Genomic DNA, 13,333 nt, shown 5'->3' with positions numbered 1-13,333 from the left:
TCAGGAAGCAGAGGTAGGAGAATCATCATAAGTTTGAGGCCACCCTGAGACTACATAGTTAATTCCAGGTCAGCCTGGACCAGAGTGAGACACTACCTCAAAAAAACAAACAAATAAATGATGTTGGAGAGATTGCTCAGTGGTTAAAGGCACCTATTTGCAAAGCTGAACAACCCAGGTTTGATTGCACAGTACCAGCCAGATGCACAGTGGCACAACACATATGGCATTCCTGTTTGCAGCAGCAAAAGATTCTGGGGGCAACCATATTCTCCTCACCCTTACTCCTCCTGTCTCCTGAGTGCTAAGAATGCAGGCACGCAGCACCACACCTCATATCTTCATCTTCTTCTGAGAAGGTAGTAGCTCCAGCCCCTGGCTCAACCAATCTTCCTACCTTAAGCTTTCTGATAGCTGGGACTATAGGCCCCTACTGTCTAGTCTTGCCTGACTATCAGGAAAGTCTTTTGCCCTTCTTGGCCTGTCTGCCTTGTGATGGCACAACCTTCAGCTGAGGCTCCAGTTTTATTTATTGATTTGAGAGTCTGAGAGAAAGAGAGACACAGACAGAATTGGCATGCCAGGGTCTCTAGCCATTGCAGAGGAACTCCAGACACATGTGCCACCTTGTGCATCTCAAATTGAGCCTCAAATTCAGGTCCTTAGGCTTCACAGGCTAAGCCATCTCTCTAGTACACAACCCCCCACCCCCGCCCTCCGCTTTCTTTTGTTGTTGTTCTTTTGGAGGTAGGGTCTTGCTCTAGCTCAGGCTGACATGGAATTCACTATGAAGTCTCAGGGTGACCTTGAAACTCATGAAGATCCTCCTACCTCTGCCTCCCAAGTGCTGGAATTAAAGACATGCGTCACATCACCTGGCAAACAATTTTTGGTTGTCTGTTTGTTTGTTTTTCAAGGTAGGGTCTCACTCTAGCTCAGGCTGGCCTGAAATTCACTATTTAGTCTCAGGGTGGCCTTCAACTTAGAGTGATTCTCCTACCTCTGCCTCCCAAGTGCTGGGATTAAACACATGTGTCACCACACTTGGCAAATATTTTTAGTTTTTGAAAAAATATTTTATTTGGAGATGGAGAGAAGACTTAGTAGTTAAGGCGCTTGCCGGCAAAGCCAAAGGACCCAGGTTAAATTCCCCAGTACCCACGTAAAGCCAGATGTACAAGGTGGCACATGAGTCTGGAGTTCATTTGCTGTGACTAGAGGGACTGGTGTGCCCATTCTTTATTTGCCTTTTTATCTCTTTTTCTCAAATAAATAAATAAATAAAATATTTAAAAATACTTTATTGGGCTGGAGAGATGGTTTAGAGGTTAAGCGCCTGCCTGTGAAGCCTAAGTACCCCGGTTCAAGGCTCGATTCCCCAGGACCCACATAAGCCAGATGTACAAGGGGGCGCACACATCTGGAGTTCGTTTGCAGTGGCTGGCAGCCCTGACATGACCATTCTTTCGCTCTCTATCTGCCTCTTTCTCTCTCAAATAAATAAATAAAAATAAATAAAAAATTTTTAAATACTTTATTTATATGCAAGGAGAGAGAGAGAATGAATGAATGAAATGAATGAATGAGTATGGCTGTGCCAGAGGTTTCAGCTGCTGCAAATGAGCTGCAGATGCATGCACCACTTTATTTATGTGGGTACATCACTAGGCTTTGCAGGTAAGCACCTTGACCACTTAGCCATTTCCCCAGGCCAATTTAAAATTGTTTATTCACTAGCTTTGTATGGTGGCACATGCCCTTAATCCCAGCACTTGGGAGGCAGAGGTAGGAGGATCACTGTGAGCTCAAAGCCACCCTGAAACTACATAGTGAATTCCAGGTCAGCCTGGGCTAGAGTGAGAACCTACATCAAAAAAAAAAAAAAAAAAAAAAAACAGAACAAAACAAAAAAAATTGTTTATTTACTTATTTGTGTGTGTGAGAGAGAGGGAGAGATGTGTGAGTGTAGGTGTACATGTGCCATGGAAGTCAAAAGACAACCTTGAAAATTGGTCCTCAAACTTCTATCTTTAACTATGTAGTCTCAGGGTGGCCTCAAGCTCACAGCGATCCTCCTACCACTGCCTCGGAGTGCTGGTATTAAAGGTGTATGCCACCACACCCGGCTTTCACCTTCTATCTTATTTGAGACAAGATACCTTTCCTGTTTGCTGCTGGGTACCTGACCAAGGAACTTCTGAGGATTCTCACATTTCCACCTCCCATCTCACAGTACTAGCACTAGGATAACAGATGCAAGCTACATGGGCTGTGGGGATTTAAATTTAGGTCCTTATGCTTGCGTGTGTCAAATTTACTGTGCCACTTTCTTAGTGCTACTGATTTGAGGCAGTTACTTCCCATGTAGCCTTAGCCTCCCTGAGTGAGGGGATTACAGATATGACATACTTGGTGGGGTTTTGTTGTTGTTGTTTGTTTGTTTTTTCTTTTTTTTCTTTTTTTTTGAGGTAGTGTCTCACTCTAGCTCAGGCTGACCTAGAATTCACTATGGAGTCTCAGGGTAGCCTCGAACTCATGGCGATACCTCTGCCTCCCGAGTGTGTGGATTAAAGGCGTGCGCCACCACGCCCGGCTCTTTTTGTTTGTTTTTTTGTGGTTAGATGCCACACTAAGTAGGTGGCAATGCCTTAACCTTATGCATGTTGTAAGGCCCAAGCATGGAAGCATCCTTGTCAAGGTTAACCTTCTCTCCTTTCATACAACACTTGTTTGTGTTTTTTTTTTAAATTTTTAATTTATTTATTTGAGAGCAACAGACACAAAGAGAAAGACAGATAGAGGGAGAGAGAGAGAGAATGGGCGCGCCAAGGCTTCCAGCCTCTGCAAACAAGCTCGAGATGCACGCGCCCCCTTATGCATCTGGCTAACGTGGGACCTGGGGAACCGAGCCTCGAACCGGGGTCCTTAGGCTTCACAGGCAAGCGTTTAACCACTAAGCCATCTCTCCAGCCCTTGTTTGTGTTTTTAACTGCAAGGAACATTGGAAAGAAAAACAACAACAGGGGACACAAGCAATGTATATATATACAATGTATATATATATATATATATATATATATATATATATATATATATATATATATGCTTTTGTTTTGTTTTGTTTTTCAAAGTAGGATCTTACTCTAGCTCAGGCTGACCTGAATTCACTATGTAGTCTCAGGCTGGCCTCCTACCTCTGAGTGCTGGGATTAAAGTGCTGTGCCACCATGCCCAGTTTCTCACTCTTTTTCTCATAAGTAAATAAAAAATAATTTTAGCCAGAGGTGATGACTATAGCCCCAGGCTTGCTGAGAACTCATGGCAATCCTTCTATCTCAGCCTCCCAAGTGTTGGGATTAAAAGTATGCACCACCACCACACCCAGCACCAGAATTACTAGGGTTTTTTGTTTGTTTGTTTGTTTTTGTTTTTTTGATTTTTCAAGGTAGGGTCTCACTCTAGTCCAGGCTGACCTGGATGGAATTCACTATGTAGTGTCAGGGTGGTCTTGAACTCATGAGGATCCTCCTACCTCTGCCTCCCAAGTGCTGGGATGAAAGTTGTGTGCTACCATGCCCAGCCAGAATTACTAAATTTTAAAAATGAAAACCTTGTGCTAATCCCAGCTCTTAGGAGGCTGAGGTGGGAGGATCATTTGCTCCCAGGAGACTAGACAGAGTAGCATAGTGAGATCTCCTGTACCAAGCCCTGGGCTCTGTCACATAAACTGTGCATGGTGGCACTAGCCTGTAATCCCAGAACTATGGAGGTGGAGGCAGGGAGGTCAGAAGTCACATTCTTTGCAACATAGCAAATTGGAACCTGGGCCACCTGAAAGACCCTGTTTCCACAAGCAGTAAAAGGAAGGAAGGAAATGCCAGTGAGCTATCCCTCTAACCCTTTCTCTGCCCCTGCATTACCTTCCCTGCTTGGTTTCAAGCATCCACATCTGTCTTGTTTTCTCCTTACATCCTGGATCTCCTGCCTCACCATTAGACTGGCATTGTCCTAGGATCTGTAGGACACCGTGGCTCAGGGGATAGGATAAGTGATGGTGAGAACAACTGTTCTCTGAGACAGAAAGGTGACGATGAGCTTTGTTCATGGGGCAGAGCAAGGGGAGGTAGTTGGGTGGAGATGGCAGCTGTTCCAGAGCAGATTCTGAGGGCCTTGGTTCTCCCACCTGTGAAATGAGTCTTGTAGTTGTACCTGCCTTCTTGACTTGGGGAAGTGTGAGGAACTTATACAAAGGAGCAAGCAGAATTCAGCATGGCCTCCACGAATGGCAGAGTAAGGAAGTGGACATGGTAGCTTCCTCAGCGAAAAAGTGGAGCCAAGCTTACACAATGGCCCCATTTTCCTACCAAGGTACCTTTCAAGCAGTTAGAGGAAAGCAAAAATTCCAAAATCAGATCCTGCTACAATCTACACTGGGGAACAAAGGAAACAGGGTCCTGGAGAGCTCTAGGAATCTCCTAGTTGCTTTGAAATGGCTCCCCAGGGGAATGGGAACTGTCAAAAAGTACCTAGGAGAGGGCACAGAATTCTCACTATCCTGGTTTTCTTTGGGGCACCTTCTCTCATTTCTAGGGTCCAGTGGGCCTCCCATGACAGTGGGGGAGGGGGCTATCTCTTTCACGGCCCAGATACCAGGAAGCCCCCAGGGCTGGGGCAGCAGCCTCTGGTCACAATCACAAGAAAGGTTGGGCTCAGCAGCTCTTATCTGGCCTGACCTTGTGGAGGCTGACCACTCCCTGCTTCTGGAAAACATGGCCCTCTGCCCTCTTTGAGGCCTCTTTCTGAAATCCCAAGGCTCCTGGGGTGGGCCCTTAGCACCTAGTTTTACCCGTTGGCCCACCACCTTGAGGTCCTTCTGCTGGCCCCCTCCATCTCCCAAACATCTCTGTCTCCACCTGGAGTCCCTCAGGCATCTCTGAATCAGCAGGTCTGGACGTGTTCCTGTCCCCCTCCCAGTGAAGCTAGGCCCAGCACTGGGTTGCCCAAGCCCTAACTGCCAGCCACTCCCCAGCTCTTCCCCCAGCCCTACCAATTTGAATTCCTAACTCTACCTCCCCCTGATCTCCTCCCTAGATCCTAGTTTCTGAAAGAATCCTTCAGATAAGAATACAGGGGCAAAAGGACATCTGGGTTCAGCCTCTGGGCCCTGCCACCAACTTGCTGACTGACCTTGAGAAATGACCTCTTCTCTCTGAACCCAAGTTTTCCCATCTGTAAAAGGACATCAAAATAGTGCTTTGGGGCTGGAGAGATGGCTTAGCGGTTAAGCGCTTGACTGTGAAGCCTAAGGACCCTGGTTCGAGGCTCGGTTCCCCAGGTCCCACGTTAGCCAGATGCACAAGGGGGTGCACGAGTCTGGAGTTCCTTTGCAGAGGCTGGAAGCTCTGGCGTGCCCATTCTCTCTCTCTCCCTCTATCTGTCTTTCTCTCTGTGTCTGTCACTCTCAAATAAATAAATAATTAATTTAAAAAAAATAGTGCTCTGAGCTGGGAGTGGTAGCGCACACCTTTAATCCCAGCACTTGGAAGGCAGAGGTAGAAGGATTATTGTGAGTTTGAGGCCAACCTGAGACTACATAGTGAATTCCAGGTCAGCCTGGGCTACAGCAAGACCCTACCTCAAAAGAACAAAACAAAACAAGGCAAAAAAAGGTGTTCTGGTGCTGGAGAGATGGCTCAGCAATTAAAGGGCACTTGCTTGCAAAGACAGACAGCCTGGGTTAGTTTCCTCAATATCCACATAAAGCCATATGTACAGAATGGCACATGCATCTGGAGTTTGTTTTCAGTGGCAGAAGGACTTGGCATTCAAATTCTCTCTCTTTCTCTCATGCTCTTCCTGTGTATTTCTCCCTCTCTCAAACAAATAAGAAAATAAATTTTTTGTGGTTTTTCAAGGCAGGATCTCGCTCTCGCCCGGGCAGACTTGGAATTCACTATGTAGTTTCATAGTGGCCTCAAGCTTGTGGCACTTGTGGCCTGGCTATAAAAAAAAAAAAAAAAATTAAGGGCTAGAGAGATAGTTAAGGTGCATGCCTGCACAACCTAAGGACCCAGGTTCAATTCTCCAGGTCCCAGGTAAACCAGATGCACATGGTGGCACACGCATCTGAAGTTCATTTGCAGTGCCTAGAGGCTCTGGTGTGCCCATTCTCTCTCTCTCTCTCTCTCTCTCTCTCTCTCACTTGCTCGCTTGCTCTCTCTATCTTGCTCCCTATCGCTAATAAACAAATACAAATAAATATCTTTAAAAAAATTTTTAAGCCAGGCATGGTGGTGCATACCTTTTTTAAAAATTTTTTAATTTTTATTAACATTTTCCATGATTATAAAAAAAATCCCATGGTAATTCCCTCAATCCCCCCCCCAGACACTTTCCCCTTTGAAATTCCATTCTCCATCATATTACCTCCCCATCTCAATCGTACTTACATATATCCAATATCAACCTATTAAGTACCCTCCTCCCTTCCTTTCTTTTCCCTTTATATCTCCTTTTTAACTTACTGGCCTCTGCTACTAAGGATTTCCCTTCTCATGCAGAAGCCCAATATCTGTAGCTAGGATCCACATATGAGACAGAACATGTGGCGCTTGGCTTTCTGGGCCTGGGTTACCTCACTTAGTATAATCCTTTCCAGGTCCATCCATTTTTCTGCAAATTTCATAACTTCATTTTTCTTTAGGTGGTGCACACCTTTAATCCCAGCACTCAGGAGGCAGAGGTAGGAGGATCACTATGAGTTTGAGGCCACCCTGAGACTACACAGTGAATTCCAAACAAAACAAAAATTTAAAAATAAAACAAAAAAGTGGTATTTTGTGTAGGACTGTTTTGATCAAGACATAAGCTAGGGCACAAGATGAAGGTTTCAGGCAGAATAGTTCTCAAAGGGCATTTGATCACCTACAACCTCAAGTCAACATTTTCTTTCTTTTTTGCTTTTTCAAGGTAGGGTCTCACCTCTAGCTCAGGAATTCACTGTGCCGTCTCAGGGTGGCCTCAAACTCAACTCATGGTGTTCCTCCTACCTCTGCCTCCTGAGTACTGGGATTAAAGGCATGAGCCACCACACCCAGCTACTTCTTTTCCCTTTTTCTTTTTTCTTTTAACATTTTCTTAAGATGGTATTAGTTAGAAGCAGATTAGTGCCTTTCCTAAAAAGTAAGAAGGGCTCAGTTCACAAGCCCAATGCCTGCTCCACACTGTGTTCAGACACTTTATGTGGATGGTATGGTTGAAGTAAAACAATTCAATAAGGGAAGTGGTAGGGTAAATTAGTAATTCTAGCATGTGGGGCTCATGCCTAGGGACTGTCAGAGCATATGTTAGGGACAGCTAAATTCACAGAGTATAGAAGAGGTTTGTTTTTTCATTTTTGTCTTTTGTTGTTGTTGTTGTTTTGTTTCCTGAGGTAGGGTATGGCTTTAGCCCAGACTGACCTGGACATCACCATGTAGTCTCAGGTTGGTCTCCAACTCATAGCAATCCTCCTACCTCTGCCTCCTGAGTACTTGGACTAAAGGCATGTGCCACCACACCCAGTTTTTTTTTTTTTTTTTAGGTAGGCTTTCACTGTAGCCCAGGCTGATCTGGAATTTAATATGTAGTCTCACAGTTGACCTCAAACTCACTCTTGAGTGCTGGGGTTAAAGGTATGTACAACACCACACCCAGCTCAAGTTTTTTTTTTTTTTTTTGAGAGAAAAGGAGGCAGATATGTATATATAGAGAGAAAATGGGTACATCAGGACCTGTAGCCACTACAAATGAACTCCAGATGCATGTGTCACCTTGTGCATCTGGTTTACATGGGTACTGGAGAGAACCTGGGTCCTTAGAATTCACAGGTAAGTACTTTCACTGCTAAGCCATCTCTCCCCAACCTTTTTAAAAATTATACATATATGTATATAGGACTGGAGATATGGCTTAGAGGTTAAGGTACTTGCCTGCAATACCAAAAGACCCAGGTTTGATTCTCTAGGTCCCACATAAGCCAGATGCACAAGGTGGTGGGTGTGTCTGGGATTCACTTGCAGTGGCCAAAGGCCTTGGTGTGCCTATCCACTCTCTTTCCATTTGCCTCTTTCTCTCCCACTGACATAAAAATTAAAAAATTTTTAAAGATCATACATATATATATGTGTATATACATATACATATACATACATACATACACACACACACACACACACACACACACACACACACACACACACACATATATATGTAGAGAGGAGAGAATGGGCATATAGCCACCGTAAAGAAACTCCAAATGTATCTGCATCTGGCTTTATGTGGTTATTGGGGAACTGAACCCGGGACAATAGGCTTTGTAGGCAAAGGCTTTAACTGCTGAGCCATCTCCCAGGCCCAATTTTTAATTTTTTTGTTGTTTATTTTTATTTATTTGAGCAACAGAGAGAATGGGTGCACCAGGGCCTCCAGCCACTGCAAACAAACTCCAGACGTGTGCGCCCCCCCCTTGTGCATCTGGCTAACGTGGATCCTGGGGAATTGAGCCTTGAACCAGGGTCCTTAGGCTTCACAGGCAAGTGCTTAACCGCTAAGCCATCTCTCCAGCCCCCTATTTTTTAAATATATATATATGTATATATATATATATTGAGGTAGGGTCTCCCTCTAGCCCAGGCTGACCTAGAAGTCACTACTCACTGTCCCTGAGTGCTAGGATTAAAGGCATGCTCCACCATGCAAGTAGCCTAGACAAACCTTCAACTCCAGAATTTGTCTCTGTCTTCCAAGTGCTGGGATTGGAGCTAAACCTAGCAAGAGAACTTTTAAATGGCTCTTTGGCTTGTCTGGCTGAAGGTGCTTTGCAGCTAGGTCAATTTTAGGGAAGAGGAAACCCAGGCTGAGGTTAATCATCAAGGTAACTACCTGGGTTGCTCAACTAGGAAATTAGTGAGCCAGGATCAGCACAGCACCCAACCAGACTTAGGCTCAGCAGGAGGTACTTAGCTCCCAGGAAGGCAAGTTCTGCTTGTGAACCTGAATCAGGTGTGTCGTCTGTGGGTCCCTAAAACTGAGGCTAGGGCTGGAGAGTAGGAGGGTTACAGCTCAGTGTCGAGCATTTGCCAAGGTCCTGGTTTTGACCCCAGGAAAACACAGAGGGAAAGAGGGAGGGATAGATTGGACTGCAATTAAAACAGAAAATACAGTGCTAGAGAGCTGGTTTAGCAGTTAAGGTGTTTGCCTCTGAAGCCATAGGACCCAGGTTTGATTCCCCAGGACCCATTAGCCAGATGTACAAGATGGTGCATGTACGTGTGTCTGGAGTTCGTTTAAAGGGGCTGAAGGCCCTGGTGTACCCATTCTCTCTCTTTCTCAAAAAAAAGTAAATTAAATTAAAATTTTAAAACTTTTTTGTTTATTTTTATTTATTTATTTGAGAGTGACAGATAGAGGGGAGAAAGAGGCAGAGAGAGAGGGAGAGAGAGTTGGCGCGCCAGGGCCTCCAACCACTGCAAATGAACTCCAAGTGTGTGTGTGCCCCCTTGTGCATCTGGGTAATGTGGGTCCTGGAGAATCGAGCCTCGAATCAGGGTCCTTAGGCATCACAGGCAAGCACTTAACCATTAAGCCATCTCTCTAGCCCTTAAATATTTTTTTTTTAAAGGGGCTGGACAAATGGCTTAGGGGTTTACATGCTGCCTGCAAAGCCAAAGGATCCAGGTTCAATTTCCCAAACCCCACGTAAGCCAGATGCACAAGGGGGCACACGCATCTGGTGTTCTTTTGCAGAGGCTGGAGGCCCTAGCAAGCCCATACTCTCCCTGTCTATTTCTTTCTCTCAAATAAATAAAGAAAAATAAATAACTTTCAGGCTGGTCTTGAACTCAGGGTGATCCTCCTACCTCTGTCTCTTGAGTGCTGGGATTAAAGGTGTGTGCCACCATACCAGGCTCAAATTTAAAAAGAGAGAGAGAAAATAAAAGAAAAAAAGCCAGGCATGGTGGCACACGCCTTTAATCCCAGCACTCGGGAGGCAGAGGTAGGAGGATCACTGTGAGTTCGAGGCCACCCTGAGACTCCATAGTGAATTCCAGGTCAGCCTGGGCAAGAGTGAGACTCTACCTCGAAAAACAAAAATAAATAAATAAAAATAAAAGAAAAAAGACCGAGTAGTTAATGTATGGGATCTCCAGTCAGCCAGCCAGACATAACTAGGATGTTAGTTACAGGAGGTTTTACTTGGGAATTCAGAACTCCACAAGATGCCAAGATGGGGAGTATAAGCCTGTGAACAGGCACCAGGGGAAATTATTTGTGTAGAAGATGGGCAGGCCTTGTGGCCAAGGGCAAATTGGTGGGTCTTCCAAACACAGAGTATTCCTTGAGGAGGGAAGAGATTGATTGCAGACCCCACCCACCATCCCCAATAGAGTTAGGTGGGGCTGAGACTGGAGGCTCTTGGGTCTGTGGGGCAGGCTCTGGTTTCACAGGTGCCTTTAAGAGCCTCAAGAGCCCTGTGTGCCCAGCGACCTGGAGCTGACTCCACCTGGCCACGTTTGGCTTCACAGAAGCAGACCTACTTCAGTGTGGCAGGAACACCTGACTTCTTGCAAACTCCACCCAGCCATCTCCAGACTTTCACCAGAGACAGGGAAGGGGATGTGGCCAAAAAGGGGAGTAAATTTAAAATGGGCTGAAGAGGTCTCTGAGCCTTCAATTTTCTATTTCATACACACACACACACACACACACACACACACACACACACACACATATTGGTGCTGCAGATTGAACCCAGGACCTCATGCTGTGTGCTTCACCACTCAGAGGTGCCTTGGAAGTACCCCCTCCCCCAGGGTCTCACTCTAGCTCAGGCTGAGCTAGAGCTCTGTAGTCTCAAACTGGACTCAAACTCACAATGACTCACAGCAGGAGTACTTCTGTCTCCTGAGTGCAATGCTGGGACTAAAATCCAGGCTTGATTGAACATGTATGTGTGTGTGTCCCTGGGGTAGGGTCTCACTCTAGCTCAGGCTGACCTGGAATTCACTATGTAGTCTCAGGGTGGCCTCAAACTCACAGTGATCTTCCTACCTCTGCCTCCCAAGCGCTGGGATTAAAGGCGTGCACCACCACACCTGGCTCTGCCTCCTCATGCCTTTAAATGTTTTATTCATATTTAAGAGAGAGAGCCTGGGTTAGAGCGAGATCCTACCTCTAATCGAATTTCAAAGGAGAAAGTGGGGGATGAGAGAGGGTATTACCATGGGATATTTTTCATAATCATGGAAAACGTTAATAAAAATTGAGAAAAAAAATTAAATTAAATTAAAAAAAAAGAAAAACAGTAAACAAACAAAGTGAGAGAGACAGGCAGGTAGAGGAAAAATGGGCACACTAGGGAATAGAACCTGGTTTCTTTAGCTTTGCAGGCAAGTGCCTTAACTGTTAAACCATCTCTCCATCCATCATCATGCCTTAAAAAAAAAAAAAAGAAAAAAAAAAGGCTGCAAGGGAGCAGGTCAGCAATAGTGGTGGGGTGTATGGGTTAGAGGTCCCTTCTGACAGAGGTGATCAGTGTCAAGACTGGCTCAGTGGTCCCTTTGCCCTACTGTCCTGCCCAAACCATATGGCAGGCTTCTCACCCTGAACAGGTATATACTGGACAGAGTATGGACCAGAACCTATAGTCATGTGACTTATCCAGAGAGTGGGCCCGGCACTGCCAAGCATCCACTTCTTGCTTCACACCCCCTCCTCCCATCTTCTAGCAACTGGCCTACCTTGCCAGACCTGTGTGGTCATCCTAACCTCCTGCTCTCAGTCTCCAGGTTCTTTGGGCTCTTGATGGAGCCCTGAGTCATGTGCTCCTGCCTTAGTCCCTCATTTGTGTCCTCATCAGCTTTCGTTATCAGCCTTTGGGTCCTGACCTCAGCTTCCTACTCAAATCTGTTCAAAATTAACCATTCAAAATGGACCTCAGTTATCCACTGGCAGGCTAGATCTGGATCAAAGTGGCTAGGTTCCCAATTCCAGATGCACCATTGCCCTATGGCCTTGTGCATTCTAAGCAAATGCTGGGAACCCAATCCAGGTCTCCATAAATGCTAGGCAAGTACTCCACCACTGGACCACACTGCCTGTTCCACAGGTTTTTTTTTTCTAATTATTTGTGGGGCTGGAGAGATTGCTCAGTGGTTAGGTGCTTGCCCAAAAAGCCTAAGGATCTGAGTTCAATTCCCCAGTACACAAATAAAACTGGAGGAGTGCTGGGCATGGTGGCACATGTCTTTAATCCCAGCACTTGGGAGGCAGAGGTAGGAGGATTGCTGTGAGTTCGAGGCCACCCTGAGACTACATAGTGAATTCCAGGTCAGCCTGGGTTAGAGTGATACCCTGCCTTGAAAAAAAAATTTGCACCAGGCATGGTGGCGCATACTTTTAATATCAGCACTTGGAGGCAGTGGTAGGAGGATCACTGTGAATTCAAGGCCACCCTGAGACTACATAGTGAATTCCAGGTCAGCCTGGACTACAATGAAACCTTATCTTTTAATTTAATTTAATTTACTTATTTATTTTGGACTTGCAGATTTGTGGGGTCTGGAGAGATGGCTTAGAGGTTAAGGCACTTGCCTGCAAAGCCAAAGGACCCAGGTTCGATTCCCCAGGACCCACGTTAGCCAGATGCACAAGGGGGCTCATGTGTCTGGAGTTCATTTGCAATGGCTGGAGGCCCTGGAGGGCCCATTCTCTGTTTCTCTCTCCCTCTTCCTCTGTCAAATAAATAAATAAATAAGTAAAATAAAATAAAATAGAATGATTATTTATGTGTGTGTGTATGCCAGGGTCTCTTGCTGCTGCAAAGGAATACCTGTCTGGTTTTATAGTATTATACTTGAAATTTATTTGTATGATATAAAGTTATTATTTTAAACAAAATGCAAGTTAGGGGGGATTTGTTTATAAATTTTGGGTAATTTTTTTTTTTGATTTTTTTTTTTGATTTTTTTTTAATTATTTATTTATTTATTTGAAAGCGACAGACACAGAGAGAAAGACAGATAGAGGGAGAGAGAGAGAATGGGCGCGCCAGGGCTTCCAGCCTCTGCAAACGAACTCCAGACGCGTGCGCCCCCTTGTGCATCTGGCTAACGTGGGACCTGGGGAACTGAGCCTCGAACCGGGGTCCTTAGGCTTCACAGGCAAGCGCTTAACCGCTAAGCCATCTCTCCAGCCCATTTTTTTTGATTTTTTGAGGTAGGGTTTCACTCTAGCTCAGGCTGACCTGGAACTCACTATGTAGTCTCAGGGTGGCCTCAAACTCATGGCAATC

At 45.4% G+C, this 13,333-nt stretch overlaps 1 non-coding gene across 1 annotated transcript; it reads right to left on the bottom strand.

Moving 5' to 3' along the window:
• Positions 1 to 2,605: 2,605 nt before the first annotated feature.
• LOC123454410 lies at positions 2,606 to 2,726 on the bottom strand. Its single transcript, XR_006633370.1, has one exon. It is a non-coding gene; the product is annotated as a U6atac minor spliceosomal RNA (small nuclear RNA).
• Between the last annotated feature and the right edge of the window lie 10,607 nt (positions 2,727 to 13,333).

This window comes from Jaculus jaculus, chromosome 13 (genome assembly GCF_020740685.1).
Source record: "Jaculus jaculus isolate mJacJac1 chromosome 13, mJacJac1.mat.Y.cur, whole genome shotgun sequence".
Lineage (NCBI taxonomy): Eukaryota > Metazoa > Chordata > Mammalia > Rodentia > Dipodidae > Jaculus > Jaculus jaculus.
The sequence above is the reverse complement of the archived record's forward strand: the minus strand, read 5'-3'. Positions and strand labels throughout refer to the sequence as shown.